Consider the following 17354-nt stretch of genomic DNA (forward strand, 5'->3'; position numbering starts at 1 on the left):
TATACGGTCTTGCTGCGTTGCGTTGCGTTCAGTTTCATTCTGTGAGTTCGACAGCTACTTGACTAAATATTGTATTTTCGCCTTACGCGACTTGTTTTCTTTTCACTGAGGGAGCTAGTCGGCTATTTCTGGCCGCTAAGGAAACAAGTCTGGCTTGCTTTTGCGTGGCACCAGCAGCGGCATCGGCGTCAGCGTCAGTGCTGGTGTTATTTTTAGAACTGAGTCAAATCAATCTGCTCTGTGTGCGGGTGGGGGATTATCCATCACCGCCCACGCATTTACCCCCCTTTACTCCACATTGCCCCCCCCCCCCCCCCTCCCTCCCCGTCATCCTCTCGCTCTTCTCGTCCACTGATCCACCTTTCAGTTGTCGCCCTTGCCTGTGCCAGACTCCTGAGTCTTCTGGGACGCTCACATGAGGTTCTGTCTGTCTGTTGTCTGTCTGTCTGTCCTAGTCTGTCCGTCTGTCTTTCTGTCTGTCTGTCTGTCTGTCTCTCTCCCCCCCGCCTCCACTCTACTCGAGACAACTGTGTCTGCCTTGAAGTTCATAACAGCATTTAAGCAGAAGCTGAAATGTTTTTGTTATCTTTATATCTTTTTTTCGGTGTCATCGTTCCCTCTAATAGTTCACCCCCACCCCATGCCATGACATGATATGATTGACAACAAGAACAACAACAACAACAACAACAACAACAACAACAACAACAACAACAACAACAACAACAACAACAAAAGTCCCATTTTGAAAAGGCAGCAGTCACGCTATTGACTATTGGTATGCTTCCAAGTAGAATAATGCTCTAAAAGCTGTAAGAAATAACAGTTAGACAGGCCTGTACATGACGGTACTCTCTAATCGCGAATTTCAGAAAATATTATCTACAAATTACTCCGTGTTCAAACGTACTTTGTGGCACGGTCGCGTTGGGGGAAACCAGTCATAACGTCCACAAGTCAAAACGTCCACGCCAAAACGTCCTCAAAACGTCCACATGCTCATGGTCAAAACGTCCACATGTCATAACGTCCACAAGTCAAAACGTCCACGCCAAAACGTCCACAAAACGTCCACATCCAACCGATGTTTGAGAGGCTTGCCAGAAAAGCAAGGAATACACCGTCCCTGCATGAACTTGCAAACTACATAAGAGAAACGTGGATCGACGGTGCGATTTGGACTCCTGATACATGGAACGTCTTCAATCAGGCTGTCAGAACCAACAATGACGTTGAAGGCTGGCACGGGATGTTCAATCGACACGCCAAGCGCTCCAAACTGTCTCTCTACCTGCTCATCCACCTTCTCCACGAACAAGCCAAGATGGTTGACTTGCAGGTACGTCTTGTGTCCTTCTTCTTCTTCTTCTTGGCGTTCGCAGAGGTTACACAATCAGTCCAGCACTGGTGATAAATGTTGTCGTTTTCTCCAACTCCTGTCGACTGCCGTATTACGCCGTATAGTTTGGTCTGCAAGGGAGTTGGTGACGGCCACACTTCTTTTCGTTCCTCATCTAGTAAGGGACATCGCTGTAAGATGTGTTCCGCTGTTTGGTCTTCTTGACCGCAGGCACAGGTTGGTGATGGCGCCAGCTTGAACTTTCGGTTCATGTGAGCATTGAGCCTGTTGTGGCCAGTACGCAGCCTGATGAGGTTGACTTGCTGCTCTCTGGACATTGTGTGGTAGGTCTTGTGTCCGAAAACAAGTTGAAACGTCGCCAACGCAAAAAAAATACCGACAGTTGCATTGCAAGGACAGCTTTTCACTGTCTGGGACGAGTATGTATCAGGGAATCTAACAGCACCTCCGGTACTGAAGAGGTGCAGCCACCTTGTTGGTCCATCAATTGAGTAAATGGAGGCAACTGATGACTGTGTGTCTGACTGCAAGTACGTTTTTATCGTTAACTGTGTTCATAACTTACATTTAAAGTATCACTCTTAGTCTTATAACATTGTTTAATATAAAATGTGATTTGTTATTTTGGGTTTTTTTTCCTGCCACAATATTACAATACGCTTATATGTGCACTGTGATATTCGTGTGATACCCCTGTTAAGAAAACACGTATACTTTATTTGTTGATACCCCTGGTTCTTAGTATTAATAAGGACAATTTATTTTGAAAGTGTTGAACATTTTCTTTTTTAAATTCATGTTGTCTTTATAATAATTTGCTACAATAAAATATTCATGAAAAGATAACTGACTTAAGACTTTTCAGAAAAAAAAGCTTTATGCGAAACTCAAGCATACACAATCACTGTTTTTTTCTTCTTCTATTTCTTCTTGTTCTTGTTCTTTTTTCTTCTTCTTTTTTTGTGTTCTTCTTTTTCGTCTTCTTCTTCTTTTTTTTTTCTTTCTTTTTCATCTTCTTGTTCTTGTTCTTTTATTTTCTTGTTTGTGTTCTTTTTCGTCGTCTTCTTCTTCTTCTTCTTCTTCTTCTTCTTCTTCTTCTTATTATTATTATTATTATTATTATTATTATTATTATTATTATTATTATTGGTGTTTGAACGGACAAACGCATGAAATGAGAACTAGAAACCGAAAATAAAATATTATTATTTCTAACCACAAACTTCACCCATCTTTCTATCTTTAACGTCTAAACAAACTCCCAAAATAAACCACTTTTACTGCAACTCGAGAATTGGCAAGATAGGTCTTCCATCGACTCAGCTGGCATGCAAACATATCATACACAACTTAACAACACTACACAATGTCAATGATCAATCACACATTCACACACTGGGACATCAGGCGTAACCTTTCATTTTAATTCTCCGTATATTTTGATACGGGTGGACAGTGGAGTTGTAACCTTTTGTTGAACCGAATCAGGAGTTCCGGTTGAAAACAATGGATCAAGTTTGCTTCACCGCAAAGAACCGCAACTCTCTGTTACAGGCCAGCGATTCACTGCCTGTGTTGTCCACTGACTACTTAGTAACAGTTGTTGCTCCACTGTTCTCTTGTTCAGCAGCCATGCGCGGAGGGGGATGGGGGAGTGACTGTCAAGCCTCAGTGAGACTCAGGTCAGACCATAAAACTGTCATGGACAATCCTTGACCTCATGTTCTGCCCTGTAATGTGAAGTGGGTTTGTTTTGGAAAAGACGTCGGGTGGTCTCCCACGACAGGTTGAAACCGTGTTTTGGGACCGAAATTGGATGGTCTTTGGTCTCGACAGGCAGGTGGTCTCTTTACACAGGTCATTTATATATTAAAAACCCTTGCGGATACTTTGGGGTGGTCTCCTTAGACAGGTGGTCTCCTTAGATTTAAGGGCAGGTTCGACTGTAGTATCCAGTGCTAGCAAAGATGTGTGATATATATTACGTCGTAATCGTATCCAGCAGGAAAGACCAGGTCTCAAATCTGGTACTTCATGTACAAGTAGCTGGGTACGAAAACCGGGGTAACACGTCACCACAGTGATTTGTTCGTCCTACGCTACATCCGGGCGGCCGATGCACACTCTACCCGGTTTAGAACCTTCCCGTTACCGATCAGAGCCTCAATTACAAAATCACAAGTTTTCCCGATGCTTACTCACTGATATAATGTCATCCTGACAACCAGCAGTGCGACTCATTCTCTTGTGTCACCATGGTAATAATACGAACAATAATAGAACTGACGACATATTCTGAATAAGCCAGGGTAACATCGTCCTATATCAGAATCATTACGCAGTTTTCACGTCAGCCGCGACACTGCATTCTTCGTAGAAACCGCCCTATGTAATGCAAGAATTCCGCAGTTGCATTAGTGTCCCAAAATGTTGGTCCTGTCGTTTGTGTCCAGTCATTATTCCGGCCAGTCAGTCATCCCCACACGTGTTCTGTGATTCTAGACACATGGTTAGTTGTCGTCTGCTCAGCTGACTGTGTGCCGCGTCCGAGACTAGTTTCCAGGCCGGACGTCCTACTGCACTGGCCCAATCTTTGACAGACTTTCTTAAAATTACGGGACTGAGGTCCACCTGTTACCGGTATAAGGTTAGTTTTTTTTTTAAAGAAAGTGTGTGCTATTCTTGTCTTACCTTTATTTCTTCTTTCTTTTATTTTCTCCCCCCCCCCCCCCCCCTTCTTTTTTCACTTTGGTTTTTGTCTGACCTTAGCTTTTTGACTGATTGTTTAATTTGATTCGCTTTTGTCTAGGGTCGCCCCTTTGATCCTTGTGTCCGGCTGTTAGTTTCTGTTCCAATTTCTGAGAGATCGTCTGTATGTCTGCGCGTTATATGGGCGCATTATATAGTCACGATTGCCGCAAAACTTCTCTCTTCATGAATTTCAACTACAGACATTTTCTTCCTCTTTCATCCTCCCCGAACAATTCTCCATTCTTTTTCACAACCATCGGAATGTTGGGTGAAACGTCTCAGTCATTGATTGGTTTTATTCTTATATCTCGCATTGAAACGAAAATAGCACCATGCGCGGCATTTTATCGAACGGCGTCAGGCGTGGTTGCATAGCAAGCGAGCGTTTTTATTGTTTTTGTGCACTTTCAGTAGTGGTCCGAATGGGGATAAAAGTGTGTAAAGATCAAAAGTTGCAGAAAATCAATTTCGTTTGCCTTCAAAGGTTAAGCAATCATGAATGTTTCCAGGTGTAAACAATGAGTGCCAAGAGGAGGTGTAATTTTAGAATACAGCTATGGAACCGGGGTATTTTTTTTCTTCGGAAACAACGGCAAGTGACGCACGTGCACGAGGCCTAATTTAAGAGAAGTGTGAAGTGTAAATGTGAGGAACGGTGGCCTTATTTTAGGGAAGTGTACACTAATTCTTTTTCCACGGGTAAACATCTTTTCCACAAATATTTACTGGATGTAATGTAGATATTTTATTAATGTTATGTTCTTCTTCTTGTCGTTCGCTGTTAGATCGTCAGTCCGGACTGCAGGGCGAAATGTGCTGTCAATGTTATGTTCGAGCTTAGTATTAATTGCACGTTGTTATTTTTTTTATTTTTTTTGTGTGTGTGCAATTTTTACCATTTATTTTGCTTGGTTATGTTTTCTTTTATTTTATTTGGGTTATCTTTTTTCCTTTTTTCAGATTTGTTGTTCGGTTGATTTCATTTGATTTTATTCTTTACATTTCCCCCCGTGTTAGTGTTTCTGTTTAATTTGATTTCATTGTAATTCATTCTGTTTTATTTCATTTTATCTTAACGAGCAAATCTGAATCGATGTAAAAGCTTTGTGCAAAAACTGTCGTGCTGTATCCTGGAACTAATGTCTGGTCACAGCTATGCCCGTCACTGGTATGGAAGCAAAGTAATGATTCTCAACATCAGAAGAATGTCTCGAATATGCTAAAGCTTTAAATCAATATCCCACTGTGGTTTTGGCTGTCACTACTGCTGCAGTTTTGGACACATTTCTGATCACAGAAATGTAACTTTAAATTTTCTGGGATGAAGTAGCTTTAAATTGTCTGGGATGCTGTAGCTTTAAATCGATACCTCATTGTGATTGTGCTTGTCACAACTGATGTAGTTTTGAACTAACACTTTAGTTATAATTAGGGCTAAACCAACTGTTTAGCCTGGAATTACTGTCTGTCCCTAGTTATTCCCGTCACTGGCACTGTATCTTTGAAATAATATCCTGTTATGGGTAGGGCTCTTCTCTCAAAGACGACGCACCTTTAAATCGACTGTGGTTATGGCTGTTACTGCTGTTGCAGTTTTGAACAAATATATATATGACCACAGCTACGCAATGTATATTATCGCTTGTGCTGTACCTTTGAATCGATATATCTTACTGTAGTTCTGCTGTTTTTATCAACCAGGTTTAAATCATTTTGAGACAAGCGGTGACAGGCCATGCTTATACATGTACCGTGTACATCATTTTACTTCTTTTTCATGGGCTAGGTGATATTTTACACTGTCTTGAATTATGGATCTGTGACAGGCAACACAGTCGAACATGTCTATAACGACTAACCAAGGCCACGTGGTCGTTATAGATAGGTGGTCGCTATGGAAAGGTGAAATACATAGAAGCAAAGCTCGTCTGGGGTCCTTAATTCGGAGTGGACGTTGTGAGCAGGTTGTCGCTTTCGTGAGGTGGTCGCAAAGGCAGTTTCGACAGTACTTCTTGCAAGGCCCTGTGTCTCACTGTATCGCGAGCTCTGTTAGAAAAAAGAAAAAATTAAAATAAAAATAAATTTAAAAAACCTGCAAAAATAGATACAATAGTCTGTGAAAGTCCCTGCTGTTGTAGCTTTAAACCAATACCTGACCACAACTATGCCCATCACCATTGCCAGTTCTCCCTATGGCGAGGTGTAAACTGGTTTTAACCGAAGGTAAAAAAAGTTGATCCAGCTTTATACAGAGAGAAAATAAGAACCAGTATATACAGTACGCACGTCTTGTTATATTTACATTTTAAAAGGCTATGCCACTGTGACACAACGAACATCCATACACACAAATATGTATATCTACATTTACTGGCAAGCCAGGCACTCCGCCTACGCCCCGGCCGTCAGCCAATGGCGCAGCTGGCATGGGTGCCTGTGCCAGGAATAACTTAAAAGCTCGGCGAGGCACCGAGTACATATATCACGGACATCTAAAAGTACTTTTAGGGTAAAAGGGTTAGTTTTTGAAAGGTGTATTTATTAGGTAAGAAGGTTTGTTTTATTTAAACGTGGTGGCCTGCCATTTTATAGCCCACAGGCCAGTGCTCAACCAACTGAGCTATCAGGCCAGGCCCCCAGCTACAAATGAAATCAAAACCGGTAGGCGGCCTGACCAGCTCTGTGACGACTTCTTTATTCTGATATTATGACACAAACACCGGTAGAATACCGCACATTTCCAGGAAATCGCGAGCACTGCAGTACTGAAGCTTGGACTTGTCTGTACTGATGCTGTATAGCTTTGAATCAATAACTTCACTTTGTAAGGCCTGTCACAATTGTTTTCACACGTTTCCACGCTGGATAAACGTGAAAAGATCAAAGGTTGAAACAATGGAGATCGTTTACCTGCAAAGGTCAAGTAAATCAAGACGTTGCGATCTGTCAACATTGAATCGTTGAACTAGGTGTCATTGTTAGAATAACTTCTCAGAGATTTAAAAAAAAAAAAAAAAAAAAAAAAATTAAACAGAGAAGACTGCGAACGATCTAAAGTCAAGAACTGGAAAACAAGAAAGGGTATTGAGTTTAACGTTTATTTAAAAATAAAATAAAATGGAAACATTTAAAAAAAAACAAAAAAACCATGGGACGATTTTTTTCATTAGCAGGTCAGTTAAAAACAAAATCAAAACCAACCTCAGAGGAACTTTAATGATCAATACTAATCATCTCATAAGGTTATACAATAGATAGGGTAAAAAAACCTGTTCAAATGAAAACAATGAATGCGAGAGATATTACAGTGAAGACAGTACTCTGTAATTAACAATTGCTGGATCTTGGTTAAAGAGAAAGATTAAAAGGAACAAAAACAAAAATAAAATGCCCCCCCAAAAAGACAACAAAAACAGAGCAAAGATGAGAACCAAGAGTGACAAGAGTGACAATTATTCCTCAGCAAAGTGTTATGTGTGATATTGTCATCATTTTCACGAGTTTTCATTCATAACCAGCTGGGTAACAAAAAACAATGTGACAAATCGAGGTAGTGAATTGGTTTGATCTTCAGGTGAAACGTGGATTGTCAAAGTAAAAGCCAATCAAGTGGTGTGGAGCCATTGCGGCTTTAGATTCGTGTTTCCGAGAACAACGATTCTAAACATTCACTCTCAATGTTCCAAAATGATGACAAAAACCATGTTTTGTGGTTTGTTGTCAGACAAGCATTTTTTTTTTGTCGGGTCATGGGGAGCATATCGTATTCTGTTACCTCTTTATCAACCTCGGCCTTCGGCCTTGCTCGATAAGAATGAAACAGAAGACGATATCGCTCCCCTTGGCCGGACCGACAAACGAGCCATCAAACATCTTATATAGGCTATATATCGTCCTGTGGTAGACTGAGTCAATGTCAATTTTTGTTTACAACACGTCAGGACGTTTATACAGTAGCCCAATAGCCCATCTTATCATTTTTGTAAACAACACGACAGTGAAAAGTTAATTTTGAATGTGTTTTGTACCCACCCACCCCCTCGCACCTCCCCGCACCCCACACCGCCCCATTTTTTTGTAAGCTTTTCTCTATGGTAGGCTTATATTGGTCAGTGGTTGTTCAAGGGCAAATTAATGCGCGCGAAGACCTATGTGCGTCTATTGGTCATTGTGTAAGGTTGTCGCACTCTCTCTCTCTCTCTCTCTCTCTCTCTCTCTCTCTCTCTCACTCTCTCTCTCTCTCTCTCTCTCTCTCTCTCTCTCTCACACACACACACACACACACATACACGCACGCACACACACAAACAAACACACTAACGCGCACACGCACACACACACATATACGCACACGCACGCACGTACACATACATGACACACACACACACACACACACACACACACACACACACACACTGAGACAGGCAGACACGGACGCAGACAGAAACATATTAATATTGGTCCATAGAAAGACTGACAAGTTGGAGATTTTCCGTCCAGAAAGAAAAAAGACTGCTTGAAAAGACACGTGAGAAACCTTATATGTTGTAAGGTCTACGGTGGCAGTTCTTCAATGTCAAGGTCACACTGACATTCGAACTGGCAGAATATCATAGTCTATCATACTCGTTGCAAGAATGATGATAACATGATATGCCTTGTGCTTAGCATTCTGCTAAAGGCGCTTAGCGAAGAAACAAACTCAGATCAATAAAACTCCTCTGGCATTTGCATTGTCACACGCATGCTACTACTAATATATGGCTGACCTAAAAATCATGCTGAGCATTCCCATAACAAGTCTGATTATTCCAACGCTGATGTGTCTTTGTTGCGTCCGAGCTAAAATGCATTTGCATTGTCACACGCATGCTACTACTAATATATGGCTGACCTAAAAATCATGCTGAACATTCCCATAACAAGTCTGATTATTCCAACGCTGATTGTGTCTTTGTTGCGTCCGAGCTAAAATGCATTCCCATAGTCCCATCTACGCTTTTCCATACAATTGTGTCTGTTAAGGTCATAGATGAAAAGGGAACCTTTTTTCTGTGGTTCAGGGACAGTCTGTCCAAATGTTATTTAGAATTTAGCCTCTGATTTCTAACAAATTTTATGTGTTCCTTCCAAACAAAGTCAAGGCAAATTACATGTCAGTATGAAGGTTACTAAAAATGCTCTTTCTGAAAAACACACGTCCGAATTTTTATTTATATTCTCTTGGCTGTGCGAGGCAAAAATCATCGCCTTTGTTGCAAAATAAGAGTTTACTGAAACAAATTTGTCATTTCTGACAATTTCAAATGGAGCAATTATAAAATATAAGGTCCGTTCTGCAGCTTCATCCTCTTCCGTAGAAAAAACCTACTTTTTGAACAGATTTTGTGATAACACGCACGCATAAAACAAAACAAGAGTGAGGCGACCCAGATTAGTGACGAAAAATTACCATTGGTGACTCTACTATGCTTTGCGCCCTGAGACACCAAGATTGAGACGATTACCAATAGATTGGGTATATTCAACATGCGTATGAGTACATGTATGCAAAATGATAATCTCAACTGAAATAGATAGACCAAAGCGGAAGGGGGAACAAAAGCTATTTCGTCAAATTCATTGAGTGAGATTACGTACACAATATCTTTTTGCTCGTTCACTGTAACCTTCAGAATCTGTAATTGTGCAAAAATGTACTTTTAAAAGAAAGTTCTCAGTGGATTTTCTTACCATTATCAGCATTAACACTAAATATACTGCCGAGCTTGTCTGTTCGGTTGTTATGACCAAACTCGAGATAAGTCGTTCTTCAGTAGGGGTGTCACAAGTAAGAAGAAATATGCATCAGGGCGGTGCTGCTTTGACATATAACGTGCGCGCAGGGTACAGTACCTAGTAAACGCCCACCCCCCAGTTTCGACCAGTGGTGTAGACAAGGAAAATAAAAAAAAGATTATTCAGTCTGTTGTTATTGGTTTTTTTTTAATTGTTGTCCTTCCTTGGACATGTTTCGGGGAGTGGACAGAAAAAGGATTCTAGAGTGGCTAGAGAATCGCAATACATCAAGTTTTTGACTGGGAAGGAAAAGAAGAAACGAAAGCTTCATCTTGGGCGGGAAGTGATGTCTGAAGAGGTTGATTTACGTGTCCTTTGATTTCTTGACTAAGAACGGGTAGAGGGCCGTGTCGTCAGGAACAAAGATCTTGTGAAGTTATAAACTTGTTAACAGACACTAAAGCAACAAGGTTATCTTCATGGTTTGATTGCAGAATACATTTCTTTCTGTGTGTGTGTGTGTGTGTGTGTGTGTGTGTGTGTGTGTGTGTGTGTGTGTGTGTGTGTGTGTGTGTGTGTGTGTGCGTGTGTGTGTGTGTGTTAGAGAGAGAGAGAGAGAGAGAGAGAGAGAGAGAGAGAGAGAAAGAGAGAGAGAGAAAGAATGAGAGAGAGGACAGTTTTGTGCAATAACGCATCCTTTGAACACCTCTATGCCAAATAACCAAAATATCGTTATTCTAGCGAAGGAACCGCTCCTGCAAAGGGTAGAGTACCTAGCAAACGCCCACCCCCAACTTTTGGGCAAAATTGGTGCATAGGGGGGGTGAGCGTATACAAGGTAGTAAATTTACGGTATTAGTAACACAACATTCTAAGATGATACGATGTTTCATTGGTCAGTAAAGACAAGGAGGGGGGGGGGGGTGGAGGGGGTAGAAAAGAAGGTGTCATCCCAACCTGCCGCATCCCAGCCTGCCACATCCCACCCTGCTGCACCCAACCTGCCGCATCCCAGTCTGCTGCACCCCAACCTGCCGCATCCCAGCCTGCCGCACTCCAACCTGCCGCATCCCAGCCTGCCGCGCCCCAACCTGCCGCATCTCAGCCTGCCGCACTCCAACCTGCCGCATCCCAGCCTGCCGCGCCCCAACCTGCCGCATCTCAGCCTGCCGCACTCCAACCTGCCGCATCCCAGCCTGCCGCGCCCCAACCTGCCGCATCTCAGCCTGCCGCAATGTCGATTTACATCTCGTCCCTTCAGAGCACCAACTGTTTAACTCGAACAACCTGGTTTTGAGCAAACGTCACTTGAAGTTTTTGAGAAGGCTGCATATTTTAAATGAATGGATAAAATCACATTATATTATGTCTGCAAAATGATTACAATGATGAAAAGTTCCTCCATTATTTTCAAGGCAAGAAATGTGTTGATTTAAAAATATAAACAGTTGTTGCATACTATGTTTTGTTCAGGCTATTTCTGCAACAACTGTATAGTGGCTCATTCATTGTCGACTTGTTGCATAAATATATGCTTATTTTTTGTGACAATATGTAGGACAACAACTGTTCAAACAAAAATATGCACTTGTAAGCGGTTGAAAGAATTGAATGTTTCAAAAAAAGTGCGTAAGTTGTCAGCACAGTGTTGTTGTACAAAAGATAATGGTGCGCCAAGACAATGTGCTATATGATGACGTTAAGTCACCAAAACACCAACCTGCGTGCCTATTGATGCAAACATTCACAGTTCCATTGGCTGTTTTTATATTTTATCAAGTTTACACAAAATGTTTTCAGATACACACACTAATCAAACGTAAATCGATATTGCGGCAGGATGGGATGCGGCAGGTTGGGGTGCAGCAGGCTGGGAAGCGGCAGGTTGGGGTGCGGCAGGCTGGGATGCGGCAGGGTGGGGGGGGGGGGGGCGGCAGGCTGGGATGCGGCAGGTTGGGGTGCGGCAGGCTGGGATGCGGCAGGCTGGGATGCGGCAGGTTGGGGGGCGGCAGGCTGGGATGCGGCAGGTTGGGTGCGGCAGGGTGGGATGTGGCAGGCTGGGATGCGGCAGGTTGGGTGCAGCAGGGTGGGATGCGGCAGGCTGGGATGCGGCAGGGTGGGGGCGGCAGGGTGAGATGCGGCAGGCTGGGATGTGGCAGGGTGGGGGCGGCAGGCTGGGATGCGGCAGGGTGGGGGGGGCGGCAGGCTGGGATGCGGCAGGTTGCGTGCGGCAGGCTGGGATGTGGCAGGCTGGGATGCGGCAGGTTGGGTGCGGCAGGGTGGGATGTGGCAGGCTGGGATGCGGCAGGCTGGGATGCGGCAGGTTGGGTGCGGCAGGGTGGGATGTGGCAGGGTGGGATGCGGCAGGCTGGGATGCGGCAGGTTGGGTGCGGCAGGGTGGGGTGTGGCAGGCTGGGATGCGGCAGGCTGGGATGTCAGAACCACAAATCGCCCCGCTATGACACGCTTCAAAGGAAATCACACCCTCTTCAAATTTCCCCAAACCTCAGGGGTGCAGAGGCAGTCGGGTGTCAGATTGCATAACTGCAGACAGGGTTGCCTACTTCAGACACAGTGGCATGTCCACTTCAAGTTCTAATCTAGGGGATTAAGAAAATTGCTTCACCCTGCAGCTGTTCTAAGATGGTCACGGCTGGTACTTTTAATTAAAAAAATGAATAGATACAATCACAAACTGATCGGCAACAGAGAGACACTGGACAATGACAATAGCTTTACTCTGAAACAATAGCTTTACTTTGAAACTTTGCGATTGTGAAGGAAATGTATCGGCAGAATACATCGCGCGTCGTGAATCTGTGAATCGCAGCGCTCCTCGTAGCGCCGCGCGTTGTAAATCGCAACGCAGCACAAGGCGCCGCGCGCTGTGAATCCACTTCGATTTTTTTTCTCCGTCATTTCTTTATTGTCCCATCACTGGGAAATTCGGGTCGCTTCCTCCCAGTGAAAAGCTAGCAGCAACAGAGTCGCGCTACCCCAAAGTCAGGGGATCTATTAGATTTTTTAAAGATTTTTTGTTCATTACTTTATTGTCCCATCGCTGGGAAATTCGGGTCGTTTCCGCCCAGTGAAAAGCTAGCAGCAACAGAGTCGCGCTACCCCAAAGTTAAAGGATCTATTACATGTTTTCTTCTTCTTTTTTCCATTACTTTATTTTCCCATCACTGGGAAATTCGGGTCGCTTCCTCCCAGTGGAAAGCTAGCAGCAACAGAGTCGCAATACCCCAAAGTCAAGGAATCTATTAGATTTTTTTCATTGTTTTGTTCATTACTTTATTGTCCCATCGCTGGGAAATTCGGGTTTGTTTTCTTTGTTATGCTAAAAATCGTAATATTTTATTTATCGGGCCCAAACCACCCCCCACCACCCAGCATAGAGGCTATAAACAACAAATATTAATAATAATAAAAGGCATGTATTACTGTGGAATGCGATATTTTTTCATTTTTCCATTTTTACAAATCGCAGTTTTAGGTTCGACGTAATTTGTAAAATGTTTTTACATTTTTACAAATCACGGGTTAACAACAGCTTACTTGCGCCTAATTTTCGTTGACGTTGAAAAGGATATTCTATGATAGAAGGCATGTATTACTTTGTGGAATGCGATATTTTTTACATTTTTACAAATCGCGGTTTTAGGTTCGACGTAATTTGTAAAATGTTTTTACATTTTTACAAATCACGGGTTAACAACAACACTGAAACAGCAAGTTCGCCGATTATAGAGGCAGCTCTGTTGCTTTATCTTGACACATGTATCAAAGTATCGTGCATGTTCATTGTGTGGTGGTCACAGTGGTCTCTTATCAATTCGCCTTGAAACCTCAGTATGTCATACGTCCTAGCTGAGTCCTGGGTCGCTCTGGCTGAAGGGGTCTAACCACTAAATCATATATACCCTCCAGCAAATGATTGTACATAGCGTGTTTTTCTTACTGCCAATATTTTTTTATTAATGAAATAATCATACAACAAAGCTTCTCACCTCAAAACCTTATTCATTTTGCCTTCAACGCGTATATGATTCAGAATGATTATTCATTGTGTGATGATCTAGGAGACGTTAGAACAAGGTAAGGGTCAAAATCAAAAGTCAGAAAATTGCCACAGCGCTCTCTCCTATCCTTTTCAGTCGCTGAATTCATAATAAAACACACAAAAACTCCATATGATCAACAACAACCCAAAAATTAATGAGACGGTATATTTCATCAAAAACACCTAAGAATTAATTTTGTGTGTTTTGACTCCGCTTTTATGGTGCCTTGCAATTGAATACCCTGAAGTGCACAAATGAGCTACTATATTAGGGCATGGAAATTAAAGTTACGAGACAAAGAGCATATTCCAGCGAACATTTAACACTTGTACTGACAAGTTCCTGTACGAAAACAGCGTAGGACTATGAGCATTAGAGTCGCCACTAAGTAGCTCAATTTTGTCTGATGGGATCAAGTTTATTAGCTTTTTCATTGTTTTCTACACCGGCGTTCAGTTTTCAATAATTAATTTTATTGAATAACCGGATGCAACGTTTACATTTCTTGTTCCAATGATGAAAACGTGGAGGCTGTCGTTTGATATGCTCTTCTGTGTGTCAGTGTATACATACCGTCTTTCTTTTGAACCAGACCCATTCAAGTCATCGTGACCCGGTACTGTTAGTGCTACGTCCAGGGCAGTGCCGTGTATCATTTAAACCATTTACGTTACAGTGTTCAGTCTTCTCTATATGGCGAAGCTGCCTTATTAAGAGTAGTACATTTTGTGACCTTCGTGGGTGGGTGTGTGTTTCTTATTAATCGTAGTACATTTTGACCTTCGTGGGTGTGGGTGTGGAAAATTATAGAGGTTACGGGGAGAACGATCGCTGAATACCAAGAACAGAACCGAGACAAAGACTACGTCATTTTTCTCACCTCAAACTGCCTAGTGCTGTGTCGCCCCCAAAAAATAACGGTTTTGGGCGTGACGAAAAAAACAACAGGGCCGGAGTGATATGTAAATTATAAGCAGTTCTTCCAAACCCATATAAAAGATGTGACACTACCTGCCTGTTTCGGCACATTGATCCAGAATTTGTTGTTTTGTCATATCGACGTTGCAGTGCCGGAGCAAACGATCCAGATTTCTTTGAAAGTTTGTATTCTAAGGCTTTTTTGTTGTTTCCTTACAAGTCACAGCTCTAAAAATGGTTGCGAACAAATCCATGGCAATTTAAAGAAAGGATAACCTCAACAAGCTTATCAACGCGACTTGCGTTTTGATTTGAATGCTTCAAAATCTCCCCGTATATTGAAGGCTATATCGAGCGTGCGCCTCCGCATTCGGACTCTTCATGCATTGATTTTTTTAAATCTGCACTCTAAAACAATCTTTTTGAAGTTAAAATTCATTCAAATAAAGAGAAATTATGGCCGCTGTGTATTTTTTGGAATTTGTTTTAAAACAGAGGTAGTGCACCACGAAAACAGTGTTCGCTCAAAACAGGGGACACGCCTATTGCTAGAAAAATGCGTACACTTCATGAAAGAAAGTTGTAAAGAAAGTTTCACACAATGATTCGTGATCAGAAAAACTGTTTTTTTGCAACCAAATTTCTTTGAAAGCGTCTAGTTTTCTCGATTTATAACGTTGAAAATAGCTGAAAGTCTTTGAAACAGACTATTGTTTTGGAAAAGACTTAAAGTGTATTTTTAGGTATATGAACAAATCTGTATGATGCTAGCTAGATATGGCTTTCCCGATCTAACGTATGAAAATTGTTATTCAGCGAATTAAGACATTGGAGATACCGCCGCCTCTATATAGAACGGCCCCAACCCTGACTGAATGAATGACTGAACCCGGTCCCAGTTCAAGGTCATTTAATAAGATCACGTTATGTTGGATGTCATTAGTCATCAAGCAAGTTTGATAAGATATCTATCTACCGGTATTCCCTTTTAATACGGTCGCTGACTGTACCAATGTTTGCGTGTAACGATATGATGTGAATATGCGATGTGAATGTTACTACATGCATGGCTGATTGATTGATTAATTGATTGATTTTACAGACACACAGTCAAGCTTGTAATTTCTCTTTTTGAGATGAATAAAGATTATTGTATTGTATTGTATTGTATTGTATTGTATTATACGACTTATACAGATGTAGGTTATACAAGAACTTGATTTCATTCTCTGTCAACGGTTAGCTGACACACACCTTAAATAATCCACTCAAAGCCGGTACGGTTGACACTTTGTGTTTGTTTCTTTGTTTGAATAATGTTTTTCTTTTTGTTTTGTTTGTTTGTTTCTTTCTTTCTTTCTTAAATCTTGCTTTCTTTCCCTCTTTCTCTGTTTCTTTCTTTCTAAATAATTAGCGTTAGTGAAGGCCCCTTCTGTCGTCGAGTCGTGCACTCGACTCAGCGGCGGCACTGATAAACTGTCGCGGGCACGTGTTCCAACTGAGCCATACCGGTGTAACACGAAATTTTTACTCCACGAAATATTTACTCCGGAGTAACTATTTCGTACGAAATTCTTACTCCGAGTACACTTTTCGTACGAGAAAAGAACTCCCCAAGGCACGAAAAAATTACTCCCTCCACAAAATGTTTACTCCCCATTTTTTTACTTCCAGTAAAAATCTCGTACGCAAAAATGGGATGCGGGCGAAGGGATAATGCCAATAAGTGATCTCGCGCACACGATTGTCGCGCTACCCTCCTTCCACGCCTTCCACCACCAAGACTAACAGAGGACAAGGGAGTAAAAATTTCGTACACCTGGCATGGGAAGTTAAATTGCTCGTGTTGGGGTGAAGTAATTTATTCGTTATTTATTCGTCAGGGGAGTAACATTTTTTTTACGAAATGTTTACTCGGAACTCACCTGTCTTGGGGAGTAATTTTCTCGTGCAATGGGGGAGTGCTTTTTTTGTAAAAGAAGTAAGTTTTTCGTACGAAATGTTTACTCCGGAGTAAAAATCTCGTGGGAGTAATTTTCTCGTGTTACACCGGCATGTACTGGAATTTTGAAATGATGCAATCAAATCTGTGCAGTTGGAATAGCGCATGACTGGTGCAAGTGATATAGCCCTGCGAGTTCGGCCGGATTACAGTCGAACAAACTGCGATCATGTTTTACTTTGAGTGCGGAACGCCCGACTTTGATTTGATCACGACTGAAACCCTGGCCACAGTTATACACTGTTACTGACATTACGTCACAGTTTAGACATGTCTCTGCACGTGGTTTGTGCGTCCCCGACTGACTGTTTTGACATATAAGGTTAATTATATAATATGTAACTGAGTTACTCAAAGAGGGTAACAATGGGTGAACTTGTTTCTGAGCCGCTCTTGCGTCGTTATTCAAAACCGAGGAGGTTGTCACTATTCAGGGGCCTTTCAGTTTTCTGTATGGCAATTTTGTTAGTTCTACTATGTC

Source organism: Littorina saxatilis, linkage group LG5 (genome assembly GCF_037325665.1).
Source record: "Littorina saxatilis isolate snail1 linkage group LG5, US_GU_Lsax_2.0, whole genome shotgun sequence".
NCBI lineage: Eukaryota > Metazoa > Mollusca > Gastropoda > Littorinimorpha > Littorinidae > Littorina > Littorina saxatilis.